Here is a 17,981-nt window from a genome sequence, read left to right as displayed (position 1 = left end):
AGTGGTCTATTACGCCCAGCTAAAACAATATTTTGAAAACGTTTCAAATGCAAACCAACCCTGCGCCTAAGAATTTCATGTTGCCTTGCTGAATTGTCTCCTGCTGCAGTTGTAGCACTTGCGTCATTTAGCGTAGATTATTTTGGGGTGTTGTGTTGGCCACCTCATGAGAAGAGAAGACTCCCTAGAAAAGACCCTGATGTTGGGAAAGATGGAGGGCACAAGGAGAAGGGGACGACAGAGGATGAGATGGTTGGACAGTGTTCTCGAAGCTACTAACATGAGTTTGGCCAAACTGCGAGAGGCAGTGAAGGATAGGCGTGCCTGGCGTGCTCTGGTCCATGGGGTCACGAAGAGTCGGACACGACTGAACGACTGAACAACAGCAACAAACTTTTTTGGGGGGGGGAGTTGTTGCCTGTGGGGATAAACAGGATCCGGTCCTCTTGCATTCGTATTAGAAAATTACTGCAATGCCACCACCTTCCCACCCCTCAAATCCGAGATGATTAAAGCGGTTCCCTCTGCGTGTAATTTCTCATTTGAAGAATGCATTTCACACTTGCTCTCCACACAACCGGCCGTGCTTTGCATTGTGGAAAGCAGCAAATGCCTCGGGAGGGGACCCCCCCCCTCGACACCTCCGCCTTACCATAGACCCTGCTCTGCTGAGTCCCACATGTCGACTTGTGTCATAGTTACACTCCATTAATTGTGGTTCCGTTTGACTGAACTTCACAAGCGTCGGGGAAAATGCTACCACTTCTCTTCCAGCCTCTGCATTCTTGGCTGTTTGATCAATGTGGGCATGTCGCATTTTGGGGGCAGCCCCAGCTTAATAGCCCCCATCCATCTGCAGCCGCACGTGGCGAGGCAATTTGCATGATTTAGGAGTCCCCGGGCGAAAAGATGGGGGAGCACGTTTCCCTCCTGTTGCAATGGCAGATGGCCACATCCTACATGCCCACAGCTATTCCCTATGATGCATTTGTTACTGTTGAGTGCTGACAAATGAGGGTCTTGTACCTTAAACCGCAGGGGGGTCGAAAAGGGGAGGGATAAAGGGTGTTATGTGTGCTGAAAAGGGGGGGGGGAGCAAAATGTTGACACTAATAAGAAAGAGAAGTGCAAAAGGCAGCCACACATCCTTCTGCCCATCGCACTTCAGTTGGGCATCCAATTTGCCAGCTGCCTATTGCCCAAGGTTTCAAATACAGTAGGAGAAATGTGTACGGGCAACTCGGGGCTGGATTAAATGACCCTAAGCACTTAAAAGGTTTTGGTGCCCCTCCATATATCTAATTCAAAATATAAACAATAATAAACTGTAGAATAAAACTGTTTTGATTCGATTTCTAGATGGGGAACCAGTGGCCCCACATCGGTACCATCCATCATGGCCAGTGGTCAGGGATGATGGGAGTTGTAGTCCGGGAACATCTAGAGCAGGGTTTCCCAAACTTGGGTCTACAGCTATTTTGGGACTACAACTCCCATAATCCCTAGCTAGCAGGACCAGTGCTCAGGGATGATGGGAATTGTAGCCCAAAAGCAGTGTTTGGGAAACACTGAAGAAGTCCGCAGGTTAGCTACCCCTGTGGTTTGAATGGTGCAGCGGATGGCAGCTGAATAAAACACCCCTTTAGCATGTTCAGAGTTAAACTGGCCCATGGAAAAAGAATTAAGTTTTCCCATTTACAGATTTGGCTTTGGCTCCTATATCTATGTGTCTGGAATGGAAACTCTCCATTCCCGTTTTTTTCACACGGAGGAAGCAGTGCTGGTTGATTTATACATTTGGAGGGGTGTGCGTTTCTGCCTAACGGGTTTCCGCTGGCAGTTAATTAAAACTAGCCTGTGGCCCTGGTGTTTGACCAAATTCACCCAGCCCTTTGAGCAGGCAAGGAGGTTAACCTGAATGCCTCTTTCTCTCCCCTCTCCCCTGGCACCCACTCCAGCTCTTTCCAAGATGAGAGTCTATATAAAGCCATGCAAATTTGCCATGGGCTTGTTAACTAACAATTTCTTCACAGCGCATGTATAAATACTTAGAACTTGTCCTTTGGAATCATTTCTGCCAGGAACTTTGTACATTTCTTTCCTCCCCTTTTCCCCTCCAAGTGTGTTTTTATGTCTGCTAGGAATATGTTTGACTGCCTGTTGAGTAGTTAAGGCCATAAAGAAACTTTGTGTTGGATTTTGAAAATGCTGTATTTTATTCCCTTTTTTTCCTACTAAGGGGAGAATGAATATATATAAACACACATATATGTACGCACTTTTATATATCCCATTGGGAGGATATATTTCCTGTTGAAATTCATTTTTTAGATGTATGTATACACACAGATATATATATTCATACGCACTATTTTATAAACATGTGCACACTCCTCTCAGCAGGGAACAATAACGAATCCCTCAGAAACTATAGAAAGTTAATGTGAGATTATGCCTGCAAACCTGCCCCCTTCACCACGAAGAAGAGGATGGAGGGATTTTAAGCATTTTTACGCATAAACTCCACTTCCCATTTAAATGCTCCACACAAGTTGGGGCAGCAGGATGACTTTGGGACTCGTTCCTGCATGTAAGCGACCTAAACTCTGGGGCCATGTGTTGGCTAGCTCACTCTAGGGTGGAGAACCTTTTTAAAAGTGGAATTGAAGCAGGGCATTGTGGAAAACAGTGGCAACAAACAGACACAAAAATTGTACTTTGAAGCATGTGTGTCTGATATTTAGCCTCTGAATAAGCTAAAAAAAATTTGAAAATTCTTTCTAGTAGCACCTTAGAGACCAACTGAGTTAGTTGCTGGTATGAGCTTTCGTGAGCCATTTGGGGCTTTTAAATACTTAAGCTTTTTTATATAAAAAAACCCAAATAAACAAAACAAAAACAAGCAGGAGTTACATGTGTTCTAAAGAAAACCGTGGCCAGAATTCTGGCAGCTGAATTTTGGAGCGGTTGAAGTTTCTGAATCATCTTCAAGGGTAGTCCCATGTAGAGCACATTGCAATAATTCAGTCTGGAAGCTACCAGTGCATGGGATTCTGTGGCCAAGCCGTCTCTGTCCCAAAAGGACCATAATAGGTGAACCAGCCAGCACTAGAAAAAGACTTCAAGTCTGACAACCTGAATCTCCAGGGACAAAGTTGAAAGAAGCAGCACTCACTAAGTTGTGAACCTGCTCTTTCCAGGGAGATGGCAGTCTCTGCCAGGACTGGCCATCTTTACACCTTCTGGATGTGAGAACTTGGAGCACATAACGCCTCTGTCTTTTCAGGATTCAGGTTCAGGGTTCCTTTTTTTGCTTACATCCAGCCTATCACAGCCTGCAGGCACCAAACTTAACCCCAGAACTACCTCTCCTGTTTCAGATGGAGCAGGGGGAATAGAGCTGGGTGGCATCGGCATATTGATGACACTTCACTCCAGATCTCCGGATGACAGTTCCCAGGAGCTTCACATGTTAAATAGGATGGAGGACAAGCTGGAACCCTGTGGGACACCATCAGACAACTCCCATGGTGTTGAGCAGTAGCCTTCCAGAACTACTTTCTTGAAGTGGCCCTGGAGGGAGGAGTGAAACCCCTGAAGCACAGGGCTGCCAACTCTCACCTCCTTGAGATGCTCCAGGAGGAGGCTGTGGTCAACGGTATCAGCAAAAACACATTTAGCCTTCATTCATTTCATTGTAGGGAACAAATGGCTGAATTTTCACCTTCACAGTGGACTGACTGCTTTCCATACTCATTTAATTGAGAGGGGCATTCAGCACTCAATACTAAAGTCCCATGATTTTCTTCTTTTTCTGTTTGCAGGTCACCTTTTAATGGAACTGTAAAATTAAAGTGTAGACAGCAGCCTTCTTTTTTTGTTGCCCGAAGTGCTTAAAAGTTGAGAAGGGTAGTAACTCAGATGTCAGAAAGAAACTCCTGAGGAAAGGAGAAGGAAGAGTGGGCAGCACCGTTAGCCTTGTGTAAGTAATGCAGCCATTAGCAGCCAGGGAAGCTGAAAGGCTCAGATTGTGACCTTTTTCATTCATGACCGCTGTAAAAAAAAAATAGAAGGCCTCCCACGCATGGTGTATGAATGTAAAAAAAAAAAAAAGTGGTCCATGTGCCTCTGTTGTTAGATGGTCTTCACAATGTGAATAGTGACAGGCACTTATTTTCCATTGTTATCTGGTGCCGGCTTAATGCTGACTCTCTGCAAACGATGCTTTGCAAATTGACAGATTCCAGACTCCCTTTGCTTCCTTCCCTTCTCTGGCATGACCCCACCTCCCTTTCCCTTTCCTATTATTATTATTATTATTATTATTATTATTATTATTATTAATACCCCACCCATTTCCCCAGCCACTCTGGGTGGCTCCCAACAGAATCTTAAAAACATGATAAAACATGAAACATTAAAAACTTACCTAAACAGGGCTACCTTTAGATGTCTTCTAAAAGTCAGATATTTGGTTTTTTCCGTGACATCTGATGGGAGGGCGTTCGAAAGGGCAGGCGCCACTACTGAGAAGGCCCTCTGCCTGGTTCCCTGTAACCTCACTTCTCGTAGTGAGGGAACCGCCAGAAGGCCCTCGGAGCTGGACCTCAGTGTGTGGGCTGAACGATGGGGGTGGAGATGCTCCTTCAGGTTTACAGGGCTGAGGCCATTTAGGGTTTAAAGGTCAGCACCAACACATTGAATTGTGCTTGGAAACGTACTGGGAGCCAATGTGGGTCTTTCAGGACCGGTGTTATATGGTCTCGGCGGCCGCCCCCAGTCACCGGTCTAGCTGCCGCATTCTGGAATTAGTTGTAGTTTCCGGGTCACCTTCAAAGGTAGCCCCACGTGGAGCACGTTACAGTAGTACTCTATTTTAGCCATGGTTTAGTGTTACACCTGCACCTGTACACCTGTACCTGTTAACACCTGCTCACCAGACACTGCCTTAACAGCGAATGCAAACTCTCTGCCCAAAACCCAGGCAGGTTCGTATGTGAGAATGGTGATACGTCAGGAATTATTAGTCATAGTTATGCTGCTGGGTGCCCGGGAGGGCTCCCCTACCCTAACTTTCCTTCTTTGCTGGCTGGCCGGGTGGGTGGGTGAGATTCTGTACCGCAGCTGACTTGACTCTGACCTTTCTTACAAGTGACCATTTGCCAAGTGACTACTTAAAGGTTTCCTGCATGCAACGGCTTGTCGTCTTGTGCTGTCTTGTCAAGCAGTGAGGACATTGGGCAGCTGGCGATGGCAACTTGCCTGACCCCTGATGTAAGGCAGCTTCCTATGAACCTGATAGCTATATGGCCCCTACTGCTCGTTTTTCGGTGGGGTTTTGAGTTTTCCTCCTTGAGGTGAAATGAGCAATCCTCTGCTTAAGGTGAAGAAAAGAAAAGGTGCACTTCCAAAAAGGGAGGCGGAAAGCCAAAGCAAAGCAGAGAAGACTAGATTACACAGCTATTATTGTCCTTGTTTCAAAGTGGGTCTTTTAAACTCTTTTTTTATTCTGATAGAAGGGCAGCTCTGTTTCCTCCTCTCTGTTGGAATTGCTTGGCCCAGCCGTTATTAGCAGAGTTTGGAAGAAATGAGGCAGCTGGTATCTCTCCTTAGAGACCGAAGGCAACCCAAGGCCACCAGTCCATCTTGAATTACAAGCGGCATAAACACAGCTCTTCCTTCTCTCTCCCCGCTCCCTTGGCTGCCTTGATTCCATTTTTTCTTAGAGAGGAAGAAGGGTAGTTGCACTTGACACTGCTGCGCTGCAAAAGAAAAGACCTGGAGGCATGGTATACAGTACATATATTTTAAAGTTTGCAGGGAAATGGGGAGTTGAATCAAACAACAAGAACAAGAACAGCTTCAGTTTGATCTTTAATGCCTCCGCATGGCAAGAAATCCCCCCCCACTTTTAGTGTTTGTATGGTTTTTTTTTTTTTTTTTAAAAAAAGGGTGGAATTCTGCTCATTTGGTATTGCTAGAACTTGATGCTCGCTTGTTTTTGTTGGTTTTTGGCTTCGTGTTCTGGCTCTGTCGGCGCAGCTTGCCTGCCTGTTATTTCTGCCGGCGTAAGAGGACCCAGCTAGGCAGTCAGGACTCTGAATTCTTATCTGCAGGACTCTTTGCTACAGACCCCAAGACCCCCTTGCACTTAAGGCACCACATCATCTCCGAAGGAGAACTGTGTTTCACTGAACGGATAAGAGCAGGTGTGGGGAACCTCAGTCCCAGGGCCAAATGCAGCCCTCCAGACCTGTATATTTGGCCCTCAGGACTCCCCCCCCAGACCACACCCCTCACCATACCCTCCCTGTGTACTTTTCAAGTGTCCCTATTTCCCTCACCAATGCCGCCACTACCGAGCTTGTCCTGCCTCTTTTTGAGCATCTTAACTGAGGCACAGCCTTCAGAACTTACAGTATTTTTCCGTGTATAAGAAGATTATTTTTATTATAAACAAATGTTAAAAATTGGGGGTCACCTTATACACAGATAGTGCAGGGTGGGGGGGGACTGGCGATTGGTGGCAGCCGTGAGCAGGAGATTGTCAGCGGCGACTGGGCGGGTGATTGGTGGCTGCGGCAAGGCCTGTTGACGATTGGCTGCTGCGGTGGCAATTGGGCGGGCCATTGGTGGCTTTGTCGAGGTGTGCAATTGGCAGCGTTGGTCAGGCGGTTGAGAAATTATTGTGATGCCCCCCCCCCCAAAAAAAGCTCAACAACTCTGGGCAATCTCCCCCCATTTCCTTAATTTGGAGTCCCCAAAAATAGGGGTCATCTTATACATGGGGGCGTGTTATACATGGAAAAATACAATAAGTCACTGAGCATCTTCTCTCACTACTGAGGAACAACCATGAGCAACCTCCGTTCATCTGTGACTAGACTGAAAGGGCTTTTAGTAGCTGGAAGTTTTGGGGACTGTTAGAATGCATTGGGCCAAAACCTGTAACAACTTCTTCGTCTTCTTCTTCTTCTTCTTCTTCTTCTTCTTCTTCTTTTTCTATAATGAACCACTGTATTGTGCCTTTCCCTCACCTCTATTTTTGAATCACAGATGCCAGGAACAACTAATAAGTGGGAGGGCAATATTCATTTCGGGCAAATGCCACCTGCTCTTGTTGCAATGAGCTTCCTTTGTCCCAAAATCTAAGCATTTTTGGAATGCTCTTCCAAGATGCTTCTTGCTACTTAATTGGACTCAGTACTTTTGGTGCTTCCTTTTCCAAAGTTATGTTCAAAACCAGAAGCAAAGTAAAAAGGGGCTTTCTGTGGTTCTTGCTCCCCCCCACACCCCGCAGAGATGCGAAAGAGGCAGCGAGAGGAATTGCAGGCTGACAGTGCTTTTTTGCGGGAGGAATGGGAAGGCTATGCATTTGTGAGAGACTGAGAGGAACAAAGCATGATTGCACAGCGCGCCTGTTTTAGCGTCTGGTTTTTTTTTATAAAAAAAAATTACATGCTTGAAATGCTTAAAGCTTCGCATTTAATGTTATGTATCCCTGTGAAGGTATAACTGAAAAGAAAAGAAAAAGTCACTGGGCCGGGGGGGGGGGGGATGAGAGAGAGACAAGGAGAGGTGGAAACAGAGCTAAGCATCAAAGAAGTGAAAAGATTGACATGGGAGAGACAAAACGGCGACACTTTGACAGTGTAGTCTGTGCATGTCTGCTCAGAAGTAAGTCCCAGTGAGTTCCATGGGGCTTATTTCCAGTTGTAAGGTTGCAACTTACTGGTTGTTTTGATCTCTGAAAATAGTTACTTATTTATTGCCCTCTTTTTAGAAAAGTATTATCTCCCTAAAGCGGCCTTCCTGGTGAGAGAGAGGCCAGGCCAACCTTGAGGCAGAATGAGGGAATCACCTCAGGCGCCAAATTCTGAGGGCATCCTCTTGAGTGAGCCCTGTGGCTGTACTCTTCCTCGGGAGGCCAGAGCTGTTAACAACAACAACCAACAACAACAACCAACAACAACCACCACCAACAACAACAACAACCAGCAACAGCAATTTATAACCCGGCCAACTGACTCTGTTGCTCCAGCCCCTCTGGGAGGCTTCCAACAATTATAAAAGCGTAATGAAGAATCAAACATTAAAAACATCACTGAACATGGGCTGCCTTTGGATTTCATCTAAAAGTTGTATAGTTTAACAATGCAGGCAACAAAATGCTTTGGCCCACTCCTGGTTCCAGGACAAGATAAAACCGAGTTAACAACACAACTCATATACTGTATCTGTCTATAAAATAGGTAAAAGGCTGACCAGGAGCGATACAGAACATTAGACGAAATGTGGAAATGTGACTAGTTTACATATGTTTAAAGATGAGTGAATTAATTAATGTCTTACGGAATGGGAAGGGAGGAGTATTCTCTGTAGATTGTATACAGTTCACTGAGAAGATGGGTTTAAACATTTATTAGGTAGATCTGTTATAGGCTAAGCGAGGAGCGGGCACAGTGGTTTTACGGGGGCAGAATTCGTACCCTTTCGCTGCTCAGGAAAGTTAACATGGAACGTTTCAGTGACTGACTATGTGAGGATCTTCAGTGGATTTGGAAGGGGGGGGTGGAAGGATACATATTGCAGGATTCATGGTAATAGTAGCCACAGGCAGTTAATTTTTATAGACCACATTTTACACAAATACTTCTGTATTTGTAAGGGAGCACAAACTCACCAATAGGTCAAGTAGAAATATATTCAGGTTCGTAGCTGTTGTGGGTTTCATTACAAGCTTGCCACGTTTATTTAAGTATCTTAGTGGTACTTAACTCTTCGATCGACTGTGGCCCCTTGCCATTACATTTGTGAACTGGCTTAGTAACCATGTAAGCACGCAGACATTACCAAACAGAAATTTTGCAATTGGCTCCCGTATATGATTCTGTAGTGCAAAAAGATGTTGGTTGTGTGGTCAGATATTTTGGACGATGCTCCTAGGCAGCATAAAGGCTCTGTTTAGATGCAAACCAACGTGGTTCAATATTTATTACAACCAATTAGCATGTTGCTTGTTTAGGAAACATGTGAATGACGAAATAGGGAAACTGATTTAGGGCAGTAACACGAGTTAGTCCTTTTTTCCCTTTTAACTTGGTGTCTTAAATCACGACGGAATTAAATCACTCCACCCTGCTGGAGAGTTTATTTAGCTGGTACCGAAACAGACAATGAGACTTGCTTCTTTGCTTGAAAGAACAGTAAATTAACCTGATGATATTGCTATATCTACTCAGCCTGAGATATTTTAAAATGTCACTGAGCCTTGAAACACATCTGTTAAACCACACTGAATCTGAACATCAATTGTTGTCTAAGGCTGCAACCCTGAACTCTTATTTTTTCCATGGCAGTAAATCCCACTGATTGAAGTGGGACTTGCTTCTGAATAAATGTACGAGATTACACTGAAAATTGCTTTTAGTTAAGGCTGAGCTGAAAGTTCTCCCCTTTGACACCAAAATTTGGTGGGTGCAGTGAAAAGGGGTCATTATTGGGAGGGTAAAAAATTGTTTTATGGGGGATTAGCAACTCCCTGCTTTTACATTTTTGTGGGGAAGAAGGATATACTTTTTGTTGACATGTTAGATGTCCATCACAGGAAGGGATGTATGAATTTGGGGGCAGGGGGAACCTTCATATATGCAGTCCCCCCCACTGAAGTGGTACACTCCTTATGGGATTGTACCATGTATTTCCTCCACATCAGGGACAGAGAAACATTTTCCAGCCTGTGGGCAGCCTTCCAGGGATGTGCGAATTGGAAGGGGAGAGCCTTCATATATGCAGTTTTCCCCCACACTCTGAAGTGGTACGCTCCATATGGGGTTGTACCATGTATTTTCTATATATCAGGTGTGAAGAACACTTTTACAGCCTGGAGGCCGGTGGGTGGGGCCAAAGGCCAAAATGGGTGGAGCAACAAAGCGTATACCTCTTGCCTTTGAGCAGGCTACCTTCCAGCCACTGGAACCAACTCCAGGGGGCTGTGGGTGCTTTGACACCCACAATAATATATTTTGGGGGGCTGGGCCACCCCCAAAGTCCAAGGGCAAAGTTGAAGCCCTTCGTTGTGGGCACCCACAATCTTCAGCACGAGATGGCACTTATGCTTAAAGGTAAAGGGACCCCTGACCATTAGGTCCAGTCACGGACGACTCTGGGGTTGTGGCGCTCATCTCGCTTTATTGGCCAAGGGAGCCGGCGTACAGCTCATGTGGCAGCATGACTAAGCTGCTTCTGGCGAACCAGAGCAGCACACGGAAATGCCGTTTACCTTCCCACCGGAGCGGTACCTATTTATCTACTTGCACTTTGACATGCTTTCGAACTGCTAGGTTGGCAGGAACTGGGACAGAGCAACGGAAGCTCACCCCGTCGCGGGGATTCGAACCGCCGACCTTCTGATTGCCAAATCATAGGCTCTGTGGTTTAACCCAAAGCGCCATCCGCGCCCAGCCTATGCTTCCAGCCATGCAAAGCTGGAGGCTTCTGTACATACACATACAGACACCTCCACCTTGACAAAGAAGAGTTTAGAACAGTTTTAAGACTAGAAGAGCACACATAACCGGGATGGTGAGGGAGGTCGGAGTCATCGCTTGAGGAGACTTCAGAGGGCCAAACAGAAAAGCTGGGAGGGCTGCCTTCAGTGCCTGGCCTGGAGCCTCTCCACCCCTGTGCTAAATTTTTATAAAACCTGTCTTTGGTATCCAGGTAGTCCAAAACAGGAAATACACACGCTCCAAGTTTCTTGTCAAAGGAATGCTGTAGCCGAAGCCAGGGATTTGCAGGTATTCGCCTCCCCAAGCATCTGTTGTGTCACCTTAACCGTTGTCACTCTGCTCTCGCATCCTGTGCACTGGCGCAGCAACCTCAGTCGATGTGACAGAGTGAATGACAGAACGGCAGACTTGGTCATGGTCATCTCTTGCCAGAGGCAGAGCTCCATAGTCAGTTCACTCTGAGCTCCAAAGACAAACAGAAAAGACTTTGGATCTGGTGTGTGGACAGATCTGCTTGTCAAAGGAAAGGATACTCCAGGCCTTTGGCAAGGAGGATGCCCAGCCCCAAACATTCCCTCCCTCCGACCTCTCACTTGAAATGAGGTTGAGAGATGGTAAGAAACAACAAGAGGATTCTCGAAACATCAGGGCATTTGAGAGGAGACCTTCTCTCCCCTCCTACGCTGGGGTTTTCTTTCACATGTGCTAAGGTTTAGAGTAGATAAGAAGCAGCAAATGTATCTGTTTATCAACATCTTAAATTCTCTGCCAGGCATTCAGCGGAGAGGAAGGTGTTGGTTGCAAATGCAAATAGAAGCTGCCTTTATACTAGGGAATGTCAATATTTGTGAATTCTTGGAAATTTGCTTCCTTTGTTTATTATTTTAGTTTTTGGGTGTTTTTTTTAAAATTTGGATTTGTAAAGAGCCATTCATGTGGTCACCTATGGTGTTTAAAAATCAGCTGCAGGTGACCAGACTGGAAAGTGTTTGCAATCTGAAAGGTAGTTTGCTTGCTTATCTTTCTGCTTTTCAGTCTCTCATATAAGCATTATGGAGAACAGTAGCCACTTCTTTAAAGTGGAGTTTGCTGGTCTTTCAGACATGTGCTCATACGCATCCTTGCAGTTTAGTTGTTTGTCTGGCAAGCTGCAGTTAATGCTTTTAGTTTAAGTGTGTTGAAAAATTTCATTATATTTTCCAAAGGCTTTGGCATCACGTTTGTAGGGGGAAAACTGTTTTTAAAAGTGATGATTAACATGGCGGTTAGTTAAATCCCATTTATGAAGTGGGTTAGATGGTTAAAACGGTTTATTTCCTGCATGTTGTTTTCATTTCCCTTCTTTATGACATTGCTGAGTAAGGGCAATAAGAGATCTGCAGGGAGGAGCACAACGAAGAGCAAAATTCATTTCTCACACTTTTTTATTGCCTTGTAATTTAAATCGGTTGGCACACTTTCCCTCGGAGGCTGTAAAACGTCTCTATTGCTCTTCTAAGGGTGAGTTAGCTGTTCTGCTTCTTCTTTTTCACCTGCTTCCATCCAGCATTATTCTTAAATTCTAATTGTCCTCTTCCCAGAAACTAAGACTCACAGGCTTGTTTATGTAAGGATAACCATTTTGAGTAGGCAGGAGGTGTTGGGGCAGAGACACCTCTTTGTTGAACTACACTTTTTCTGAGCTTTGAAATCATAGAACCATAGAATTGTAGAAGAAGAAGAAGAAGAAGAAGAAGAAGAAGAAGAAGAAGAAGAAGAGGAGGAGGAGGAGGAGTAGTTTGGATTTGATATCCCGCTTTATCACTACCCGAAGGAGTCTCAAAGTGGCTAACCATCTCCTTTCCCTTCCTCCCCCACAACAAACACTCTGTGAGGTGAGTGGGGCTGAGAGACTTCAAAGAAGTGTGACTAGCCCAAGGTCACCCAGCAGCTGCATGTGGAGGAGCGGAGACACGAACCCGGTTCACCAGATTACGAGTCTACCGCTCTTAACCACTACACCACACTGGCTCTAGAGTTGGAAAGGACCACAAGGGTTCATCTAGTCCAACCCCCTGCAATGCAGGAATCATTTTGCTCAATCTAGGTCTCGAACCCATGACCCTGAGTCTCGTCAAACCTCAGAGCCCCAGAACCCTCTTCAAGCTGTAGTGTAATAGAGATGTAAAGAGTTACCCTTCCTCAGAAATTATGGCCACAGTGTGAGCAGGGAGCAGGGGTAGTCTTGCTCCAGCATCTGGATGTACAGAGCAAAGTCTGTTTGGGCTGCGTGCATGGACACCAGAGAGCCTAGGGGGGCACTGCCATGGGCTGATCAGTGGCCTCCAGACCATCTGCTGCTTCCCCATTCTCATTTTTGTGACATCACCACCAGCACCCACCTCTCCTTCCCTCTGCCCCACTTCCTGCTCTCCCCTGACCCCTTCTCTCTCTCTCTCTCTCCATTGCTACAACAGCAGCAGTAGCGTTGATGGGTTCACCTGCTACTTGGCCAGTGGCGTAGCATGGTGGGCAGAGGGACGGTGGTCCCGGGGCACAGAATTCTGAGGGGGGCGCAACCAGGAAGAACACCCACTCACCCTGCCACTGAGCTGGCTGAGCCAGGAGGCGGAAGAGCTGGGTTTTTAACACGGGCAAGCAGTAGGAAGCCTCTGGGTTGACCAAGCATTGCATAAAAACTCGGGAGTCCAACCCTTGCTTGGGTACAGATAATACTTCTTTGCATTTTCATCGAAATTGTCCCATATCCAGCAGTTATGCTCATAGAGAGGCTGAGTATTCCCCTCCAATACTGATCCAAATAATACACCCCTCCTAGAAAAAGCATGTTTGATATTTTTATTTTAAAAAATCATACAGAAAAATGCTCAGAATTGCCTTGTTGGATTAGGCTAATGTCTATCTCACCAGTGATTTTCCTTGCAGCACCATAAGATCATAGGTATCTCTGCCTTATACAGGTACAATTAGCTCAGCTTTGTTGACATTGACAAGCAGTGGCTCTCAAGGGTTTCAGACCAGAATTCAGCACCAGCCCTGCCTGAAGATGCCAGGAGTTGAACCTGCAGCCTTCTGCATGAAAAGCCAGAGCTCTACTCTTGAGCTCTGGACCTTTCCCCCAGGTGGCTTTGGAAGCTCACAAGTGGTGCACAAAGGCAACCACTTTCCTTCCCTCAACTCCGCAATCCTGTCATCTATAGGTGCCAACTCTGTGGGACTGAGGACACCTCAGCCCCCCAAAATATATCGGGATGGGGCTCCCCAATCTGGAGGGGCTTGGCCTCGTCAGGCCTCTCCGACCTGTGGCAGGGCCCCATATGCGGCAGGCCTTGTGGCCCCTTCCTGCCACGTGACATCACAAGCGTGTGCCGTGTGCGTGACATCACACACGTGCGACGAGCACCTTCAAAGTTGGGCAAAACCTGGCGCCTATGCTGTTGTCTGTCCCTAGCATCTAGTCCTCAAGAGTCTTGCCACCTCTGGGCACAAAGATTTTGTATTTATCTTTTTGCCTAATAGCCATTGAAGACGTATCTCTTCTGAAGACAAAGGCAGCGGGGGAACCGCGACAGATCTCATTCAGTAGCTTTTCATCTGCGCAGTGGTAGCGAGATTTTGTTCATCTTGTACTCGCAGGCCTTAATCAAAGGGGGGGGGGGTCCTTTCATTTGCCTTATGTGGCCTGTAATTGTCAAGGTCATAATTCCAGGCAAGTTCATTGCATGTTGTTTGGCTGCGAACCGATTGCTATCTGGGCAACAGCAAGCACTTCAAACTGCTTGGCTCTGGTCAGTTTTATTACAGAGGAGCAGATGTTTCCTGGCGCGGCTGGGATTCTTTCACAAATGAACGAGTCGTTTGAGTGAGTGTTACTCTGTGCAAATGAATATATAACCTCACATTTATGTGCAGGATTGCATTTTCGAAAATGTTGTATCTATCCAAAATATTACCCTGTGGGAGTTCTGATGTTTGCAGGTTTCTGGGGCATTTTTTCTTTTTTCTTTTTTGCAAAGCTTTAAAAGGCAAATGCACTGTCCCTTTTAAGTGATATTCTGCGCATGGCATTACTTTGTATTCTGCAACAAAAAGGACTTTACTTATATGGATATGCTACAATTGGAAGCTCAGAGAAACAAATAAGAAACGCTTCCTCCTTGTACCTGTTTGTTTTAAAGGCTTATGTAAATGTTTGTTTACTTACATGTGGCATAAATAAATCAGAAGCCTTGGGGGATTAATACCACACACCTTTTTCCATACCGAGGATGTATTCCGTCTACAGCAAGAAAAATTAAATTATATTTACAGTTAACTCACACTGCTTAGGTGCACTACTCAGATATTTGTTACGTTTTGTTTTTAAGCTGCTTGTATTGTTACACTTTTTTTTTTTTAACTTGCAAAGCTGGTCAGAATGATGTTTGCAAATTTTCACTAACAATGCCCCTGTGTGTAAGTTGTAGCCCACCCTGTTTGACTGAATCTTGCGGTGATTTGATAGCAGAGGCCATAAGGAGAAAAGTCTGGATTGCCCAGCCCTACGTGAGTCAGGAAATTTCTCAAAACGCACACTTCACTTGGGAGCAGACACGGTCAGCGCCACCCATTCTTGCTTTAGAACGCTGACCACGTTTAAAAACTGCTTTGGCCTTTGAGAGTTGCTGTCCGGGTTGTTTTTATTTTGTTTTAAAGCAATTTTGTAACTGTTTGGGTTTTCCCTGCAGTTCTGGGATGAAAGCCAAGAAGGAACCATTCACTCACTTGGATGGGACTTTCTGCTTTTCCTCGTGTGTATTTAATAGCTGCACGTGAATAATTTGTTGTTGTTGTTGTTGTTCAGTCGTTCAGTCGTGTCCGACTCTTCGTGACCCCATGGACCAGAGCACGCCAGGCACGCCTATCCTTCACTGCCTCTTGTAGTTTGGCCAAACTCATGTTAGTAGCTTCGAGAACACTGTCCAACCATCTCATCCTCTGTCGTCCCCTTCTCCTTGTGCCCTCCATCTTTCCCAACATCAGGGTCTTTTCTAGGGAGTCTTCTCTTCTCATGAGGTGGCCAAAGTACTGGAGCCTCAACTTCAGGATCTGTCCTTCCAGTGAGCACTCAGGGCTGATTTCTTTGAGAATGGATAGGTTTGATCTTCTTGCAGTCCATGAGACTCTCAAGAGTCTCCTCCAGCACCATAATTCAAAAGCATCAATTCTTCGGCGATCGGCCTTCTTGATGGTCCAGCTCTCACTTCCGTACATTACTACTGGGAAAACCATAGCTTTAACTATACGGACCTTTGTTGGCAAGGTGATGTCTTTGCTTTTTAAGATGCTGTCTAGGTTTGTCATTGCTTTTCTCCCAAGAAGCAGGCGTCTTCTAATTTCATGACTGCTGCCACCATCTGCAGTGATCATGGAACCCAAGAAAGTGAAATCTCTCACTGAATAATAAGGGACTGCAATTGTTCAGAATGTAATGCCCCACGTTTCCCTTTTACAGTTAACCGATTTGGTATTTTCTTCTAGGTTTGTAATTGGAATCGGCCTCTCATCTCCTTGCAGTCCTGCACAAGTGTGTAGTATGGCATTTATTTATTTTTTAATGTTCAAATGGTGAACAGTTGCCAGATTGAAATCTGAGACTTGCAGATGTAGGAAATTACTGGTGCCAGCCAGAGATCAGTTTAAAGGTGTTGAAAAAACAGGTCCTGGGATAATGCAAATGCTGCTAGTTTCAAAATAAAGAAGATCAAAGATTGAAGTTGAGATTGAGGGTGATCTTGGATGCCATCTGGCAACATCTCCTGTTTTTCCAGGGAACTGTATGACAATGGTAGGCAACCTAAGGCCCGGGGGCCGGATCCAGCCCAATCGCCTTCTCAATCCGGCCCGCAGATGGTCTGGGAATCAGCGTGTTTTTACATGAGTAGAATGTGTCCTTTTATTTAAAATGCACTTCTGGGTTATTTGTGGGGCCTGCCTGGTGTTTTTACATGAGTAGAATGTGTGCTTTTATTTAAAATGCATCTCTGGGTTATTTGTGGGGCATAGGAATTCGTTCATTCCCCCCCCCCAAAAAAAATATAGTCCGGCCCACCACATGGTCTGAGGGGCGGTGGACCAGCCCACGGCTGAAAAAGGTTGCTGACCCTTGCTGCTGTATGCAGTGCCTGCAGAACCTGACTCCATCCTTGCTAGAGCCACACAGCACCACCTTGACACCTGGCTGAGTTCCTGGCCTTTTAACTGGTAGCAAGAAACCTCAGAGCTTTGACATTTCCATCCTCCCTCCTAAATAGATTTGGGTGCAGGCATTGGGTGAGAGATATGGCTTGGAGCTGCACAGAAGCCTCACTTCTCTATGTCTGCTGCAAGAAAATCCCCCAGCTTGTGGACAGATTGATGGGCAGATACCCAGAAGCTGAATTTCCTTTTGACCGTGTGCATAAGCCGTGTACTAAAAGTCCCATTAACTTCCTTATAATGATGGAATTGTCTGGGGCCGCCATATATAGGTGGAAATGGTCGTGGCTCATAAAATGTAAACCAAAGCAGCCATCCATGTTGCTTTATTCTTTAGGGGGTTAAAAATTGTGCATTCTTTTGCATGCACGTCATACTTCATCATAGCTACCGATTGCTAGGGTTGCCATATTTAAAAAAAGTTAAACTTATGACACCCACAAAGTTGTTCAGTGTTTTTTTTAGAAACCAACCAAAATTGTTAAGCTTTTGAGCTCGCTGCTTTTTCCATTGCCATATGCTTGGGTTTTCCATGACATTTTGCAGATTTGGCAACCCCACCCCACCCCCCGATGCCATTTTTACACTCGAAAACCAGGACATGTCGGGGATTTCCTGACATATGGCAAGCCTAACGATTGCAGCATTGGAGATGTCTCTCACTTGACTTCCTCCACTTGGGTATAGATACCAGAGTCCTACCTATATCGAGACTTCATCCTTCCTTCCTGGAAGGAACTGTACTGTACTGCAGAAAAGTTCTAATCCCCGTCTCTCTTCTGGCAAGTCTCTGCTGCATTCTTGATTTAAATTGACAAAATGCTTAGGACACCTGCACACATTATACTGGTCCTCATCTAGCCCTAGGGATTCCTGGCTTTTTAAGGAGGGAGCAAAACAACAACAACAACAACCATTTTTGTGCAGCTGTAGCATTGTATCAACACAGTGCATTTCTTTGCAATCTGGCTGCACGGTTGATGATCTGGAGCCAGAGTCAGGCATGAGATATGGATATGGTTTGCTTTTGCATTGCTACTTGCCCTGTGAATGTAGCAAATGTTATATCTGCTTTAAATTGTGATTGGTACAGAGCTGGGATTATGTGGCATGCCAATCACCAGAAATACCGGTACAGATGTAGGTTGTGCTCATACAACGGGTGGCACTGTGGGTTAAACCACAGAGCCTAGGGCTTGCTGGTCAGAAGGTCGGCGCTACGGGGTCAGCTCC

General features: G+C 45.6%; 1 protein-coding gene across 4 annotated transcripts in view; it reads left to right on the top strand.

The window, feature by feature from the left end:
* The window catches only part of UBE2E3 (ubiquitin conjugating enzyme E2 E3), a 93,001-nt gene that overhangs the window by 37,954 nt on the left and 37,066 nt on the right, over positions 1 to 17,981 (top strand). The window lies entirely within an intron of this gene.

The sequence above is a fragment of the Lacerta agilis genome, chromosome 1 (genome assembly GCF_009819535.1).
Source record: "Lacerta agilis isolate rLacAgi1 chromosome 1, rLacAgi1.pri, whole genome shotgun sequence".
In the NCBI taxonomy this organism is placed as follows: Eukaryota; Metazoa; Chordata; class Lepidosauria; order Squamata; family Lacertidae; genus Lacerta; species Lacerta agilis.
Note: the sequence above shows the minus strand (reverse complement) of the source record. Positions and strands in the feature narration are given on the sequence as shown.